Source organism: Muntiacus reevesi, chromosome X (genome assembly GCF_963930625.1).
Source record: "Muntiacus reevesi chromosome X, mMunRee1.1, whole genome shotgun sequence".
In the NCBI taxonomy this organism is placed as follows: domain Eukaryota; kingdom Metazoa; phylum Chordata; class Mammalia; order Artiodactyla; family Cervidae; genus Muntiacus; species Muntiacus reevesi.
Genome location: NC_089271.1, coordinates 142,935,999 through 142,953,139, shown reverse-complemented (window position 1 = coordinate 142,953,139; position 17,141 = coordinate 142,935,999). Strand labels below are relative to the sequence as shown.

Here is a 17,141-nt window from a genome sequence, read left to right as displayed (position 1 = left end):
CACAAAGGTGCAAGCTGGCCTTAATTTGCTTAATTAAGGAAGCCACTCAAGGGTTTCTTGCCATTACAAAATGAAATCAAAATAAAAGCAAATAAATGTAAATCTGCAAGCTGAGGTGACATGCAGATTTGTCCCCAGTCATTTTTCCACTGCTGCCTTGCAAGTCCCCAAACCGCTCAAAGAAACCCATGCGGGGTTTTGAGGCACCTTTCCCTTGGATCCATCTTTTCACCTGATGATTTGGTTAGTGCTGGGGGGCCAAGGTGCATGTCCTCACACAGCCTGAGACGTTAACATTGCATGGTAGTAGTGGGACTTCCCTGGCAGTCCATGGGCTAAGACTTCGCTTTCCAATGCAGGAGGGGACTGCGTTCTATCCCTGGTGGGGGAGCTAAGATCCCACATACATCGCAGCCAAAAAAAAAATCACACAAAACATAAAACAGAAACAATATTGTAACAAATCCAGTAAAGACCTTAAAAATGATCCACATTAAAAAAAAATCTTTAAAAAATCACATAGTTATTGTACTGCCATTTCTGTTACAGACATCAAAGGGGAAGGGCAGTCTCAAGCCAGGAGGCATATCAGCTTCAGTAACTGATCCCCCTTGTGTCTTTCACTTTCAGTCTGCCTCTCCTCCACCTCCACAGGTGACCCCTAGAATCCTGAATCAGGATGGACGCTGCCACCCCTATACCTGGCCTCTGACAACCCAGTGTTTCCCTGTCTCAGCTGGCCAGTTGTGGACAAATTCCTCAGTTCAGCAGAGATAAGGTGAGAATTAGAAAACAAATGCAAACGCCTAGAAATTGAGGCATTAACATCATAGGCATCTTCAGTGGAAGCCACGTAAGTGTATTCAGAGCTTATGCCTGGCCCTAGTTCCTTTGCCTCATGAAACCGTTACTCTGCACAAAGGGTGAACACTAGGCCAGAGCCACTCAGACTTCCAGCCTGAAAGAATTTTGAGTTCATGCAGCAATGATTTCATGGGGAGGAGAGGAGGCCCACACAGAAAAGAAGTAAGAACACACACACATGATCCTTAAACAAAGTTATCAACAACCACCATAAATGAACTTTATGATCTTAATGCTGTTTCTCAGTTGAACCAAAATATTTTTCATTCTGACAGTTACGGACCCAGTTGACTCAACTGGTTTGACTCTGTCCCCGGTCTTGTGTGCCATCTGATTTGCCCTTGGATTGGCTGATGGCTGGGTGCTGCGATAGCTCCTCGGCCAGTGTTTTAGTTTTGAGCTTTATCTCTGTGGCAGAAGGTTTCATCTGCTCAGAGAGAGATTTTTCGTAGTTGTTGTTTTGGCTTTATAAATAACCATATTCCTCTTCTCTGAGAATTATGGATTATTTTGAAAAAGGGAGCTTCTAAGAAAGCTCTTATTGGATCTGGACTTGAGCCACTTTCAGAACTGTGTGTTTCATGTGGTCCATCACTCTGCTTGCTGCCACCTACACAGATAGGAAGCATTGCCTGGGACTGAAATTTACAGGCCCTAGTCCATCATCCAAAGTGCTAGATATCCTGGAAGCTGGCATCTACCAATAATTGCAATATTAAGGCATGTACACAAGGCCTGTAAATGCTGTTGGCTTACTGAAAATAGCCAAACTAGAGCTGATATGAGCTAGAAGAAGGTACTATTAGCAGTTGTAAACTACCTATACCAACGAAATACAACATATAGCCCTGGCTCAAAAATGAGCCATGTAGATCTGCGAGCTGTCACCATATTTAATATGTAAATAAACTGTGATCATTGGAGAAGAGGGAAACCAAAGTTAGTTTTTTCAGAGTGTCTCCTGGGAAACCAGAAGAGAGATATGTCTCTTGAATCTTCTATCAACCCATCATATGAATCAGGCAATGGCATAAGTGACTAGCAGAGAAAATAGTGTCATATCATGAAGAGAAGTTTGGGCTTGCTGTGAGACAACCTGGATTCAAATGCCCCTAGAAGCACTTACCAAAATTTCTTTTGTAAATATAAGAAGGGAGTAAGGTTGTGTCTCTTTTACTTAACTTAATGTAACTCTTTGAGTCTCCATTTTCTTATTCATAAAACAACTATAATAATAGTAGTACCTGTTGGAAGTTTCAAATAAGATAATTCATGTAAATATTTGCCATAATTCCTGACACACTGTGAGAGTTCAGTAAACACTAGTTGTTTTTGCTTATGGGCTCCAAGAATCAGGGAACCAGAAACCCATAGCAGATTTTGGCCTCTGCTTCTAATTCCAAAGAGTGTGACCCTTTAGGTGTCCACAATGCTAATAAGTTTATATTGATCTCTCCTGCCATTGATGTATAGTTCCCAGTCACTGGGAGACTGGATTTTCTTTTTGGGAGGGTTGGGTGGGGGAAATCACACTGCAGCATGCAGGATCTTAGTTCCCTGACCAGGGATCGAACCTGTGCTCCCTGCAGTGAAAGTGCAGATTCTTAACCACTGGACCACCAGGGAAGTCCCTAGACTGGATTTTCAAATTGGAATTAGTGGTGTGTGTTAGAGTTCTCCAGATAAATAGAACTGATAGACAAAATAGATATAGACACAGATATAGATGGGCTTTCCAGGTGGTTCAGTGGTAAAGAATTCACCTGCTAATGCAGGAGACACCATAGACATCGGTTCTATCCTTGGGTCAAGAAGATCCCCTGGAGGAGGAAATGGCAACCCCCTCCAGTATTCTTACCTGGAGAATCCAATGGACAGAGGAGCCTGGCAGGCTGCAGTCCATGGGGTCACAAAGAGTTAGACTTTACTGAGAGACTGAGCACGCATGTAGATATAGATGCAAATTTAGTATGAGGAATTGGATCATGCAGAAACTGAGACTGAGGAGTCCCATGATCTATAGTCAGCAACTTGGAGATGCAAGAGAGTTGATAGCGTAGTTGTAGTTTGAATCCAAAGACCTGAGAACCAAGAGAGATGATAATATAAGTCCTAGTCTGACACTCAGTATGCTTCAGAACCAAGAAGGGTTAATATATCAGTCTGAGTCTAAAGATGAGAAAAGACAGTCATCCTAGTTAATCAGTCAGGCAGGAGGAGTTCCTTCTTACTGAACATTTTTGCTCCATTCAGGTCTTCAACTGACTGGATGAGGTCCACCTACATTAGGGAGGGTAATCTGCTTTACATAGTCTACTGATTCAAATATTAATCTTATTCAAAACCCCCTCCCCACAGACATACCCAGATTAATGCCTGGCCAAATCTCTGGGCGTTCTATAGCCCAGTTATAAAATTAGCCATCACTGGGGACATATGCTAAATTCTCAGTAGCCAGTGTGGTCTATGGGCCAGCACCACCACCACAGCCACACCCAAGTAGCTCATTAGAAATGTAGAAATCTGGGCCCCACCCCAGATGTGATAAATTAGAATCTGCATTTTAATATGATCCTCAAGTGATTCATATGCACTTTAAAACTTGAGAAGTGGTGAGATAAAACATTAAAAGTTTTGGTTCTCAAAGTGTGGTCCTTGAAGAACCGGTAGTATTGGAATCACCTGTGGTCTTTTCATACATGCAGATTCATAGGCCCTACCTCAGCTTAACTAAATAAGAACATATAGGAATGAGGCCTACAAAACTGACTTGTAATGAACATGTTAAAGTTTGAGGCCCACTGAGTTACAAGTAGATTCTCTTCTCTATAAGCATCAAATGACTTGATGCCTGAACAATAGGACCTTCTTTCAGACCAATGCCTTGGTTTTCCTAGCTGATGGATTTGACACCACCATTTTTCTCCTCTCTGAGCTCTTTTATGCTTATGACTTTATTGCTAGTCACTTGTTTGGGGGGATACTGTCATGAGGTCTTGCTTGTAGGTACTTAAAAAATATTTGTTGAATGAGTGAATAAAAGATTTTCAGGCAAGAAGCAGCCTAGGAACTCAGCCCTTCTTTTTCCTTATCTCGGCTTCATTTTCACATAGTACAACTTCACATCAGACTCTAAGCTCTGCAGCCACTATTCCCACCTCCCAGAAATGACCAGTCTCCACAAGAGTATTAGAGAAGGTATTTGAGTCAGAGCTGGAGGAAGAAAAGGACAATGGATAGGAGCTGAGAGGATCCTAAGACCCTAAAACCCCACAACCCAAGATAAATTATGCCTTCACACACACACACACACACACACACACACACACACACACACAGTGATTATCTGTCCTCTAAATAAAAGGGAATGGGTAGACTGTGATGCCAGCCCCTCCCACATATATCCAGCTATAATTCCATTAGTGGAGCTCATCCTGTCTTCTGCCTCTTTGGAGAAGAAACCAACTTGAGTGATGATGTAGGAATGACTGGATCTAGAATTACCTTTTTATTGATGCATAAAAGATACACGACTTGGCAAGGCTTAGAATTCGTCAAGGATTTTATTGTTTTAAAAATATAAAATATTGCTGTTGTTTGTGGGGAGTTGCTTAGAAATTGCCCTGGTATGTATTTGAAAACTGGTGTATGTAAATGTGTATTCTCATATTTACATGTATATATACCTATTTGTGTGAGTGCATTTCTTTAAGAATGTTCACAGTTTGCACTGTGAGTTTGTCTTTCCTGTTATGCACTCTCTTTAGGCCCTGGAAACTGTAAAAATCAAATAGTCATCTTAAAGCTACTCCTAGGCCCATTGTTTGTAGTGACTGTTGTGAAAGTCGCTCAGTCGTGTCCACCTCTTTGGGACCCCATGGACTATATAGCCTGCCAGGCTCCCCTGTCCATGGAATTCTCCAGGCCAGAATACCAGAGTGGGTAACTGTTCCCTTCTCCAGGGCATCTTCCCAACCCAGGGATCAAACCCAGGTCTCCCACATTGTAGGCAGATTCTTTATCATTTGAGCCATCAGGGAAGTCATGAGGGTCATTGAATAAGTGGAGGGGAAAGAGAAGGTGGTGGATTCCTGGAGCTTGTGGCAAATGTACCCGTTACTGTGGGGAGATCTTGGTGGTGCCAAAAAGCCAGCTAATCCCTTTGCCAATAGGTTTTGATCACTACTAAAATTCAAATACTCCTGGGTTTTTACTCTTTAGTTACCAATCACATATCTCAGAATGAATATATAAATTCATTCTTCAACAAATATTTTTTGAGCTTTGTGCCAGGCAAAAGGATGAAGAAGAAGCTGGAAATTCAAGAGGAAGAGAATTAAGAGAGAATCCCAAAATAAAGTTGAGATAAGGAAGAAGAAGGGCTGAGTTCCTAGGCTGCTTCTTGTCTGAAAATCTTTTATTCATTCATTCAACAAATATTTTTTAAGTACCTACTATCTGTGAGACACTAGGCACTAGAGATAGAACAATGAATATGAACCAAATAGACCCAAATCCCTGTCTTCATGAATCTTACATGATAGTGGAGAGAGATAGGTCATGAACTAGTAAGGAAAATATATAATATAAGAGATTGTTATAAATGTCATGGGGAAAAAAAAGCAGGATATGGGGATAGAAATGTCAGGAGTTGCCATTTTAAATGGGAGAGGGGCAGAGGAGGCCTCATTGAGAGTGTGATATTTGAGCTTAAGACTTAAAGGCACTGAAGGAGTGAGCTATTTGAATAACTTTGAATAACTTCAAAGGCAGAGGGAAGCAGCCCGAGCAAGTCCTGAGGTCAGACTCTGGCTGGTTTGTCTGTGAAGCAGAGAAGAAGCCATGTAAGCAGTAGGAGTGAGGAAGTAAATGGCAGGATAGAAAGTTGGAAAGTCAATGGCAGAGCAAGAGATCTGATCATGAGGACCTTGCAGGCCATTGGAATGACTTAGGCTTTTCCGCAGAGTGAGGTGGGAAGTTATTGAAGAATTGCAAACAGTGACGGGATCAGTTTATCAGATCATTTCTTTAAATATATATTTTATATATTTTAAATATATATATATATATATATATACACACACACATATGATAAAAGCAAGTACAGACATACAACTCGAGTCTGTACTCGAGTTATACTTGACCTAGGTCCATAGAGTCAAAGCTACGGGTTTTCCAGTAGTCATATAGAGATGTGAGAGTTGAACCATAAAGAAAGCTGAGTGCTGAAGAAATGATGCTTTTGAACTGTGGTGTTGGAGAAGACTCTTGAGAGTCCCTTGGGCTGCAAGGAGATCAAACCAGTCAATCATAAAGGAAATCAGCCTTGAATATTCATTGGAAGGATTGAAGCTGAAGCTCCAATACCCTGGCCACCTGATGTGAAGAACTGACTCATTGGAAAAGACCCTGATGCTGGGAATGATTGAGAGCAGGAGGAGAAAGGAACAACAGAGGATGAGATGGTTGGATGGCATCACTGACTCAATAGATATGAGTTTGAGCAAGCTCCAGGAGTTGGTGATGGACAGGGAAGCCTGGTATGTTGCAGTCCTTGGGGTCGCAAACGGTCAGACTTGACTGAGTGACTGAACTGAACTGACATGATAATAGATCAAAGAGTACATAAAAGTATGCAATGAAAATCAGAACTCTCTTTTCCATCTTTCCTTCTATCCCTATCTGACTCTTTCTCCAAAGAGAAACACTATTTTCAGGATACTGAATAACTTTTCAAAAAAAAAAACACATACATATGCATGTGTTTGTGTGTGGAGAGAGGCATATTTCCTTTTTTATTTACACAAATGGAATTATACATTTTATACAGTTCATAACTTAGAAATTCATCCACACTGATCCCTCTAGATGTATCTCTTATTCTTTTTAATGGCTGCATAGGACTACAACGTATGGCATAATTTAGTAAATCAAATCTTTATTGATGGATATTTAGGTTGTTTCTAGGATATTTTGGTGGTTTTTTATTTGTTTGTTTCCATTTGGTATTATGAATAATACTGCAATGAATATACTAATAAATGCCTCTTTTGGTGGAAAAGGCAATGGCAACCCACTCCAGTACTCTTGCCTGGGAAATCCCATGGACAGAGGAGCCTGGTAGGCTACAGTCCATGGGGTCGCTAAGAGTTGGACATGACTGAGTGACTTCACTTTCACTTTTCACTTTCATGCACTGGAGAAGGAAATGGCAACCCACTCCAATATTCTTCCCTGGAGGGGCTGCTGTCTATGGGGTCACACAGAGTTGAACACGACTGATGTGACTTAGCCGCAGCGGCAGCCTCTTTTGGGCACAGTAATAATAATGAGAGCTCACACTTATTGTGTGCTTATTATGTGCTAGGTACTATGCCAAGCCCTTTACATGTCTTATCTCATTTCATACTTATAACAACTCTATGAGGTAAGTACCTGCTATAAATTGAATATTTGTGTCCTCCCCAAAATTTATATTGAAAATCTAATGCCCATATGCCCTAACACCTAATGTGATAGTATTAAGAGATGAGGGGAAAAAACAGAGATGGGGCCTTTGGGAGGTGATTAAGTCATTAGGGCAGAGCTTCCATGGACAGAATTGGTGCCCTTCAAAAAAGCCCAAGAGACCTCCTTTCACCATGTGAGGATATAGCAAGAAGGTGTCTGTCTGCAAACTGGAATAAGGCCTTCACTAGAGCCTAACCATGTTGGCCCTTTTTTTTTTTTTTTTTGGCCATGCCATGCCATGCAGGATTTTAGTTCCTCAATCAGGAATCAAATATTCAGGAAGTCTTAACCACTGGACTACTGAGAAACTCCCCCATGCTGACAGCTTGATCTTGGACTTCCCAGCCTGCAAAATTATGAGAAATACATTTCCATTGTTTATAACTACCCTGTCTGTGGGTAGCAGCCCAAGCAGACTGACAGTATTATTATTTTTTAATTATTATTTTATTTATTTATTTTTGGCTATGCTGGGTCTTTGTTGCTGTGCAAGAGCTTCTCATTGCTGTGAATTCTCTTATTGTGGAGCATGGGCTCTAGGGTAAACAGGCTTCAGTAGTTGTGGCAGTGGGCTCAATAGTTACGACTCATGGGCTCAGTAGTTGTGGTGCAGGGGTTTAGTTGCCCCTTGGCATGTGGAATCTTCCCAGACCAGGGATGGAACCCATGTCCCCTGCACTGGCAGGAGGATTCTTAACCACTGCACCATCAGGAAAGTTCCAGGATTATTATTATTCCAATTTTGCATATAAAGACACCAAGGCTTAAAGAGGTTGAGGAACCATCCCAAAGTCATAAAGTACAGTTGTTAAAATAAAACTTGAATGCAGGCAGTAGGATTCCAGAGGATATGTACATTAAAAATCATAGTAGCTAAATTGTTCCCCTATGCCCTCATCAACACTGGATATTATAAATCTTTTTAAACAGTTCCCAGTGTGGTAGGTGAATAAAGGGCATTTTGCTGTTTTAATTTCACTCTTTTGTTTAAGAGAACTGAGACCTGGATTTGATCCCTGGGTTGGGAAGATCTTCTGGAGAAGGGAATAGCAATCCGCTCCAGTATTCTTGCCTGGAGAATTCCATGGACTGAGGAGCCTGGCGGGCTACAGTTCCTGGGGTTGCAAAGAGTCAGAAACGACGGAATGACTAACACTATTTATTTAAGAGCAAGGTTGAACATACTTTTATATGTGTATTTGCCATTCCTATTTCTTTTTCTGTGAACTGCTGCTTCTTATTTCCTTGCTTGTCTTTGGATTTGCTAGTGTTTTTCTTGTTGATTTGTTTGAGCTCTTTGGAAATGAAGGAAATTAGCCCTTTGTCACAAGTGCTGCAAATATCTTGTTGCTTGTCATTTGTCTTTTGACTTTGTTTATGTATATTTTTGATGTGCAGAAACTTAAATTTTTATGTGGTCACATTTATGGATTTTTCTACTGATTTCTAGATTGGTGGCCTGCTTATAAAGGCCTTCCCTTTACCAGGATTATATGTATTTAAATACTCCCATATTTTCCTTTAGTACTTTTAAGATTTCATTTTTCACATTAAAATCTTTGATTCATCTATAATTAATTTTGATGTAAAGAGTAACTTAGAGAATTCAGCTAGCCCATTATGCAAATATAATTTTTGAATAATTCATCTTTTCCCCCAATGATTTGACATGCCATCTTTAAAATGTACTAATTTCCCACACGTATTGAGGATTGTTAATAGGCATTTTTTCCCCCTCAAGAACTCAGCTGTTTTTTTTAAGAACTCAACTGTTTTAAGGTAGCATCATGTTTTAATATCTGATATTAAGTATCTTATTTCTCCTCAAATGCTCTTCTTTCAGAATTTTCCTAATTTTTGATTTATTCTTTTCCCCTTGAGTTTCAGTTTCCCCTTTTGCTGCTTCTTTCCTACCAAGAATGACAGCTTATCCACACCATCTGGTATTGCTTGTTCATTTGATGTGTATTTATGGAGTATTGCCGATTGACAGATACTGTGTTAAGGACTAGAGATATAATAATGAATAATGACACAGTCTCTGCCCTCATGAAACTCACAGTCTACTGGGAGATGTAGATAATCAACAAATAATTACAAGACAATGTGGCAGGTGCATTTCCTGAGTGGTGCAGAAGTCCTTTTCATGTTAAGTTGCTTCAGTCATGTCCTACTTTTAGCGACCCCATGGACTGTAGCCCACCAGGCTCCTCTGCCTTTGGGATTCTCCAGGAAAGAATACTGGAGTGGGTTGTCATGCCCTCCTCCAGGGGATCTTCCCGACCCAGGGATCGAACTTGTGTCTCTTATGTCTTCTGCATTGGCAGGCAGGGTTCTTTACCACTAGCGCCACCTGGAAAGCCCCAGAAGTCCTGTGGGTCCCTGGAAAAAACAAGTAACTAATCTGGACTTGGGAGGGCGGGGAGAAGGGATCAGGAAAGACCTGGAGCAGGTGGCACACAAGGTGATTCTGGAAAGACTAGTACGAGTATACTAGGAAAAGGGAAAGAAATGAAAGGGAGTTCCAGGGAGAGTAAGCCTCTTGTGCAAAAGATCAGAAACGGGATGAACTTGACAAATCACAAGGAGCAGTTAGTTGTATTTAATAGCTAGAGCTTAGGATATATGGGAAATATTGGGTTGGGGTGGGAGATGTGGCATATAGCTGGAGATGCAGGAACTGAGTCCCATGTAGAGAGTCTTGAATGCTGTGCTCAGTTGGCTGGACTCTACCCTATGGGCAAAAGAACTCCACTGAAATGATCTAATAGGAGGAGTGATGTGATCATGTTCTCACTCTGGCTGCAGGGTGGAGAATGGGTGGGAAAAAGGCAACAATAAGAGCAGGGCGATGTTAGGAGGCTTATGCAGGAAAGTAACCCAGATGAGACATGAATTCATGATTAGTTGGACTCAAGCAGTGAAGAGGTGGCATCAAGAATGCCTTCCAGAGCTTTTGCTTGTTTTTTGTTTTACTTTTTGGTTGTGCCCCATGGCATGAGGGATCTTAGTTTCCTGACCAGGGATAGAGCCCAAGCACCCTGCATTGGAAGCTTGGAGCCTTTTTTATTTTTTAAGTCTTTATTTTATATTGGAATACAGCTGATTAACAATGTTGCGATAGTTTCAGGTGGACAGCCATACATATACGTGTATTCATTCTCCCTTAAATTCCCCTCCCATCCAGGCTGCCACATGACATTGAGCAGAGTTTCCTGTGCTATACAGTAGGTCCTGGTTTCTTATTCATCTTAAATATGAAAGCTTGGAGTCTTAACCACTGGACTTCCAGGAAAGTCCCAGAGCTTTTGTTGTTGTTGTAATAATCTATAAAAGAAAACAGTCTGAAAAAGGAGATTGATATAATTATACATATCTGAATCACTTTGCTGTACACATGAAACTAACACATTATAAATCAACTATGCATGCATACTCAGTCACTTCAGTCATGTCTAGCTCTTCGCAACCCCATGGACTGTAGCCCGTCATGGACTGTTTCTCTGTCCATGGGATTCTCCAGGCAAGAATACTGAAGTGGGTTGCCATGCCCTCCTCCAGAGGATCTTTCTGTCCCAGGGATCAGACCCATGTCTCCTGTGTCTCCTGCACTGCAGATGAATTCTTTACTGCTGAGCCACCAGGGAAGCCCACAAATGAACTATACCTCAATTTTAAAATAAAATAAAAGTGACATCATGAAAAAGGTATAGAGTTACTTTGTCAAGAAAAAGTATGCCTTCCAGGTTTACCGAGCTAAGACTTAGAAAGGGGAGTAGGCTTGGGTTGAATGTGAAAAGATAGCAGATCTTGAGGCGTGCCCAGTGTTTTGAACCTAGTTCCTCTCATCTCTGCTTCAAAATTGATCTATACCATGTTCCAGTCCCTCAAGAACTCTGTCCTCCCTTTCTAATTTATGCTAGGGTGTTACAAGTTCATTATTCTTACCATTCATGGGGAGTATTTTCATTTGGCAGTTACTTTTAAGGCTTTCATCTATAAAAATTATTCTAATAATGAAGAGTTTCAGGCAGGCCAACTGGGGAAGAGATTTTTGGCAGGAGGGCTTCACATTATACCATAGTCCCCACAGTCTGCTCCCCAAAGCAGATCTTGGTCTTCTGTTACCCTAAAGTCAGATCTGCCTTTCTCCTACAGCATAGGCCAGTCCAAGGCGGAGGCGAGGAGAGGTGTGGACCTTCGGTTGGTCAGAGGCTGACCTAGACATCAGCAGAAATAGGTCACATGCCTCACTGGAAGCATCTGTCTGCCTTGGTCTAGTCTCACATGTCAGACTCCCTCCTCCCCCAAAGGAGTGTGTCCTTAGGGGTCCGGAACAAACAGTCCTGGGAGACAGGGAATTATTAGATAAGCCTAGGATTGAGCCCTTGAAACCAAATGCAGCATTACAGCAGAAAAAATTGGCATTCTGGATTCTGAAAGAGGGGAGGAGGGCAGCCTGACATCAGAGGAGAGGGATTCTTGTTGTCATAGCAACCATAAGAGTTATACTGTATTGTTTGCACCCAGAATTTAAGAGATTATCTTTGGGCTAAAAAAAAAAAAAAAGAGGAAGTGTCACCCCTTCCACTTCAGCATCACCATCTGAGGACACCTACCACCTTCCTATAAGGAATTTTTATTTGTTCATTCGTTATATGTCACTTGGATATTTATTGATTTACTAATCTGCCTTCCTCCATTTTTTTCTCCTTTTCTTCCTTCTCTGCATCTGACCAGCACAGCCAGAAGGGGCCATTTGTCTTCCCGCAGATGGTGCCAGTAAATCAAACTTCTGGCTGGTGGAAACTGGGGCCCTGGAAATCCTCCCAAGATGGGAGGTGTCCTTCCCATGCCTTAGGGCTGCTTCTGATGTGCAGAGCGGGGAACTGGGGGAGGGGGTAAAGGAGGGCTTCTGGGAAAGGACTCTTTCTCCAAAAAGGTGATAGAAAACCAGGCACTATGGAACCCAACAGAGGTCGTTTTCCCTATCCAAGCCTATATTGGGTTATTGGATAACTCTGACATCTTCCTTCCTGTAGTCACTAGGCAGGGAGCTCTCCCAAATTACAGCCTTAAAGGTGTCAGAACAGTATCAGGGACTTGGTAAATGAGGAAAGACCTTTTTTGAACCTTTACACAAGCAGTTAGGAATTTCCTCATCGCCATGTGTTTCTTCCTGTGTCACAGAGGGATAAACTGAGATAGGAAATGCACCCCCAGCAGCTTCCCAAAAAAGTGAATCAAAGAAGAATCTAGAAACCACGCAGTGCTTATTAATTCCCTGGCTCCAGTTAACCCCTCCTCCCATTGATAACACTGACATCACCTAGCTTTTTAATCCCAAGGACTAATTGGCATCCTGTTTATTAAACTTTAAAAACCCTTTCTTTCTTTCGCCTTCCTGGCTCAGTAACTCACACTTGGAAATCTCTGGAGGTTTTAATTTCCCAAAGAGCCTCCTGTCATCTCTTACAGTAAGTCTTTTCATTTCACCTTGTGTAAGTATATTGGCTAGTTTAGAGGCTTAATGGCAATGAAGAAGATTAAGTCCAAATTTAATAAGCATTAAGAGTAGAACAACATCCTTTATTTCCTCTGGCTTCAATAATCATTGCATTTGGTTTTTTTTAATTTGTAGTGGAAAAGATCAGATGACCCAAACTGGGGGAAGGAGGTGGGCTAAAGAGAAGGGCAAGAAGATGTTTAGCTGGCTTTTTCTAAAATCTGTGCTTGTTGCTGCTGCAGTGGCAGCAGACAAATGGTTGGAGGGTGATGGGTCTGGAAATGATCTGGGAAGAATGCAGGATGAAGCAGGCACCCAGGTAGGACAGAACACCTCCAAGCTCTTGCCTTGTTTCCAAATGGGCTCTTTATTTCACCAGCAAGATTGGCTTCCAGAACACTCTGGGTTCTCCAAGTCTCTTGGCACGGGTGTAGACAAATCTCTTTTCCTGTTAGTACAGCGAAGACCAGATTAGCATTTTTCGAAAAGAGCTTGACTAGGAAATGAAGGGAAACACAAAACTAAAAAAAGAAAATGTAAATGCATAGAAATGAGCACAGAATCTAAGATAAAGTCTAGCCCTAGATTGGCTCAACTGGCATAGACTAACACACACACACACACACACAGCCCTGGTCCTTTCTCCTCAGTGCTATTTGTGGAACCCTGCTTCAAAAGGCCCCCTTTCAAGCCTTGAGTGTTCTTCCTATGCATTGCAGTCTGGACTGTCTCCTCCATTACATTCTTTATCCCTCTGTTTTCTGATGATTTGAACACATATTTGTCTCTTTCTAGTGGACTGTAAAGCTCTGCAAAGACAGGGACTAATCATAATCATTTTTGTACCCAGTGTCTGGCATGTGAAACCATCCATAAATGATTGTGGAACTGAAGTGTACCAGATCAGATCCTGGCAACCTAGAATCATGTCTATCCTTGGAAAGGAGCTCCTCTAAAAGCAGGGTTCTGTGAGCAGACAATGCTTTACATTCTAAGCTTAAATCTGTTTGACCCCCATGTAAACACACTTCTGGCAATTTACAAAAATAGCACTGCCTTGTAATTGTATAGGACTCTGTGCTTTTCAAAACGCTTTTCACACAAAACCTCATTTGATTCTCCTAACAACCTCATAAGGAAATGAGACTTAGAGAGCTATAATAGCTACCCCCAAAGTCTCAGAGCTATGTAATAGTAGAGTTTGAACTAGATACAGGTCTTCTAATTCTTAGTCCAGTAGTCCTCCTAGTTTGGTATCTTACATCCCCAAAGAGACATTTTAAGGTCGAGTCCTCAGTAAACTCAGAGAACAAGTCTAAGGCTTACCTCCCACCATTCTCTCTGTCTTCCACCCACCCAATATGGCAATAGCTCAGGGAAAAGACCAATGACCATCTGGGGGCAAGCAAATAGCAGACACTGGCTAAATCAGAACTGAATGCATGAGACCCAGAGATTCTATTTCTAGGAATATATGCTAACAACTCATCCAAATTCAAAACAACTTTTTTACTAAAAAACATGTGCTGGCCAAGTAAAAACAAATCTATGATCGGAAATCAGCCAGTGGGTCGTCAGTTTGCCGTCTATGAAATAACTGGACAGATGTGTAAGTATGTATGCATAATGGTGTTTGTGACATCTGCATTACAATGGAAAAACATAGGAAACTACCTAATGTCCAACAATAGAGGGAGAGGTGAAAAAAAGGAAAAAAATGAAAGCATATCCATACCATGGACTGTCATGAGGTCAATAAAACCAATGATGATATTGATCTATATCAATTGACATAGAAGTATACCAATGATATTGTGAAGCTTTTTAAAAGGCAAGACACAAATCAGCATTATAGTATATCATGTTTGTAATATATACTACACTTCAAAAAACAGTCTGGAAGGATATTTTTAAAGTAGTAACCATAGTAGAATGTGTGACCTTGAGATTGAAACGTAGAATGATATGTGATCTTCATTTTTGCTCACCTGTATTTTTCTGCAATGAGCATATATTACTTTTGTCTTAAAAATATATAACAAATGATTTTGAAAGAAAGAACTGAACACCAACCCTGCCATTTATGGTCAATTGATTTTCAACAAGGAGGAAAATACATGTCAATGGCTCAGAAATACTCTTTTCAATAAAAGGTAGTGGAACAAGTGGCTATTCACATGCAAAAGAATGAATTTGGACCCTTACCTCATACCATATACAAAATGAATCTGAGACCTAAATATAAGAGAGAAAACTATAAAATTCTACAGAAAACACAGGTGTAAATCCTTTCTTTGAGTTGAAGTATTATCTTCACATTTGGTGATTTTTAAGGGATGGGAGGAGAAGGCAATGGCAACCCATTCCAGTATTCTTGCCTGGAAACTCCCATGGACGGAGGAGCCTGGTAGGCTGCAGTCCATGGGATCGCTAAGAGTTGGACACGACTGAGAGACTTCCCTTTCACTTTTCACTTTTGTGCATTGGAGAAGGAAATGGCAACCCACTCCAGGGTACTTGCCTGGAGAATCCCAGGGACAGGGGAGCCTGGTGGGCTTCCGTCTGTGGGGTCGCACAGAGTCGGACATGACTAAAGCAACTTAGCAGCAGCAGCAGTAAGGGATGGGATGGGGAGGGAAGTGGGAGTGGGGTTCAGGATGGGGAACACATGTACACCCATGGCTGATTCATGTCAATGTATGGCAAAACCCACTACAATGTTGTAGAGTAATTAGCCTCCAATTAAAATAAATTAATTAATTCAATTAAAAAAAAATAGATACCCTCAGGGAGTTAAATAAGTTTTTAAGCTCTGGTCTATAGTAAGCAATACTGTACGTGTGCATGTGCCTGTTTGTGTGTCTGTGTATCTGTGTTTGCTTGCACATGTGTCTCTTTCCCTGTGTATGTGTGTCTATGTGTATGTGGGGGACAGATATTACAAAGAGTGAAGGAACCTCCACCATCAGTCTTTGAATACTGTGGCCATGAGCACATCACCATTTTCTGGGCTTGGTGGACAGGAATTTATCTTCCTAAGGAAATAGAAGACAGGGGTAACCTAGACTAGCTGCATAAGAGGGGGCCCAGCTGAAATTTGCTGCTGAGCACAGGTGGAATCTTTCCCAGCTGTGCCTTTAGAAGCACAGCCTTCACAGTTCATTGCCCAGACTGTAGCCATCTTGGCTTCCTTGTGGGTAGAGTTGCTCCATCCCTCTCCACCCAACCCTGATATTAATACTTAGCTCTTTGTATTAAATTGGAATGTTGTCTCTTCTTCCTTTGCTTTTCCAGGTAGGCACATTTTGAGTTTGTTATCTTAGGTTAGGTTTCCTGGAAACAGACCCTGATGCAAGATTTGCATACAGAAGGTTGTTAGGGAGTACACTGGGACCTCTGCCTGACAGGTACTGTGGAAATTAGGACCTGGGGGGAGGGAGAGGGTGAACTGGAAAACCACTGGTTGTTCCTATGGGGAGATCAGGAGCTGGGATGGCCTTTCAGGGCTGTCCAAAAATTGAGGCAAGGAATGTGAACCTTTGGTTAGCCTTTATAATCTCATTAGCTGTGTGCTGCTTACCATGCTCCACCCTGCCTAAAAAAGCATAACCTGGGGCAAGACCACCTTTGGCTAATAGCAAGGCTAAGAGAATGGGCTTCCCTGGTGGCTCATCGGTAAAGAATCTGCCTGCAATGCAGGAGACCTGGGTTTGATCCCTGGATTGGGAAGATCCCCTGGAGAAGCGCATGGCAGCCCACTCCAGTATTCTTGCCTAGAAAATTCCATGGACGGAGAGGCCTGGCGGGCTGCAGTCCTGGGCATCACAAAGGGTTGGACACGACTTAACCACTAAACAACAACAACAACAACAACAGGTTACAGCTGTGAGCCATCAACAACCAATGCTTCCAACAGCTGCAGAGGTTGAGGGGTGGGGAAAGAACATATCCAACTCATTGTGACCCCATGAACTGTAGCCTGTCAGGCTCCTCTGTCCATGGGACTTTCCAGGCAGGAATACTGGAGTGGATTGCCATTTCCTACTCCAGGGGATCTTCCCAACACAGAGATCAAACTGGTGTCTCCTGCATTGCAGGCAAATTCTTTACCATCTGAGCCACTAGGGAAGCTCCTGTACCACAATATCTACTAGTTATTGACTTCAGAGAAAGTCTCAGAACAGGTTGCTATAAATCCTTCCACTTTAACCTATCTTCTAGCACATTCTTTCATGGCTAGAATCAACATTTGAGAAGAGAG

The 17,141-nt window shown here is 41.8% G+C and overlaps 1 non-coding gene across 1 annotated transcript; it reads right to left on the bottom strand.

Annotated features, from left to right (window-relative positions):
• Window positions 1-2,417: 2,417 nt before the first annotated feature.
• Window positions 2,418-2,490, bottom strand: TRNAE-UUC (transfer RNA glutamic acid (anticodon UUC)). The gene has a single exon. It is a non-coding gene; the product is annotated as a tRNA-Glu (tRNA).
• Between the last annotated feature and the right edge of the window lie 14,651 nt (window positions 2,491-17,141).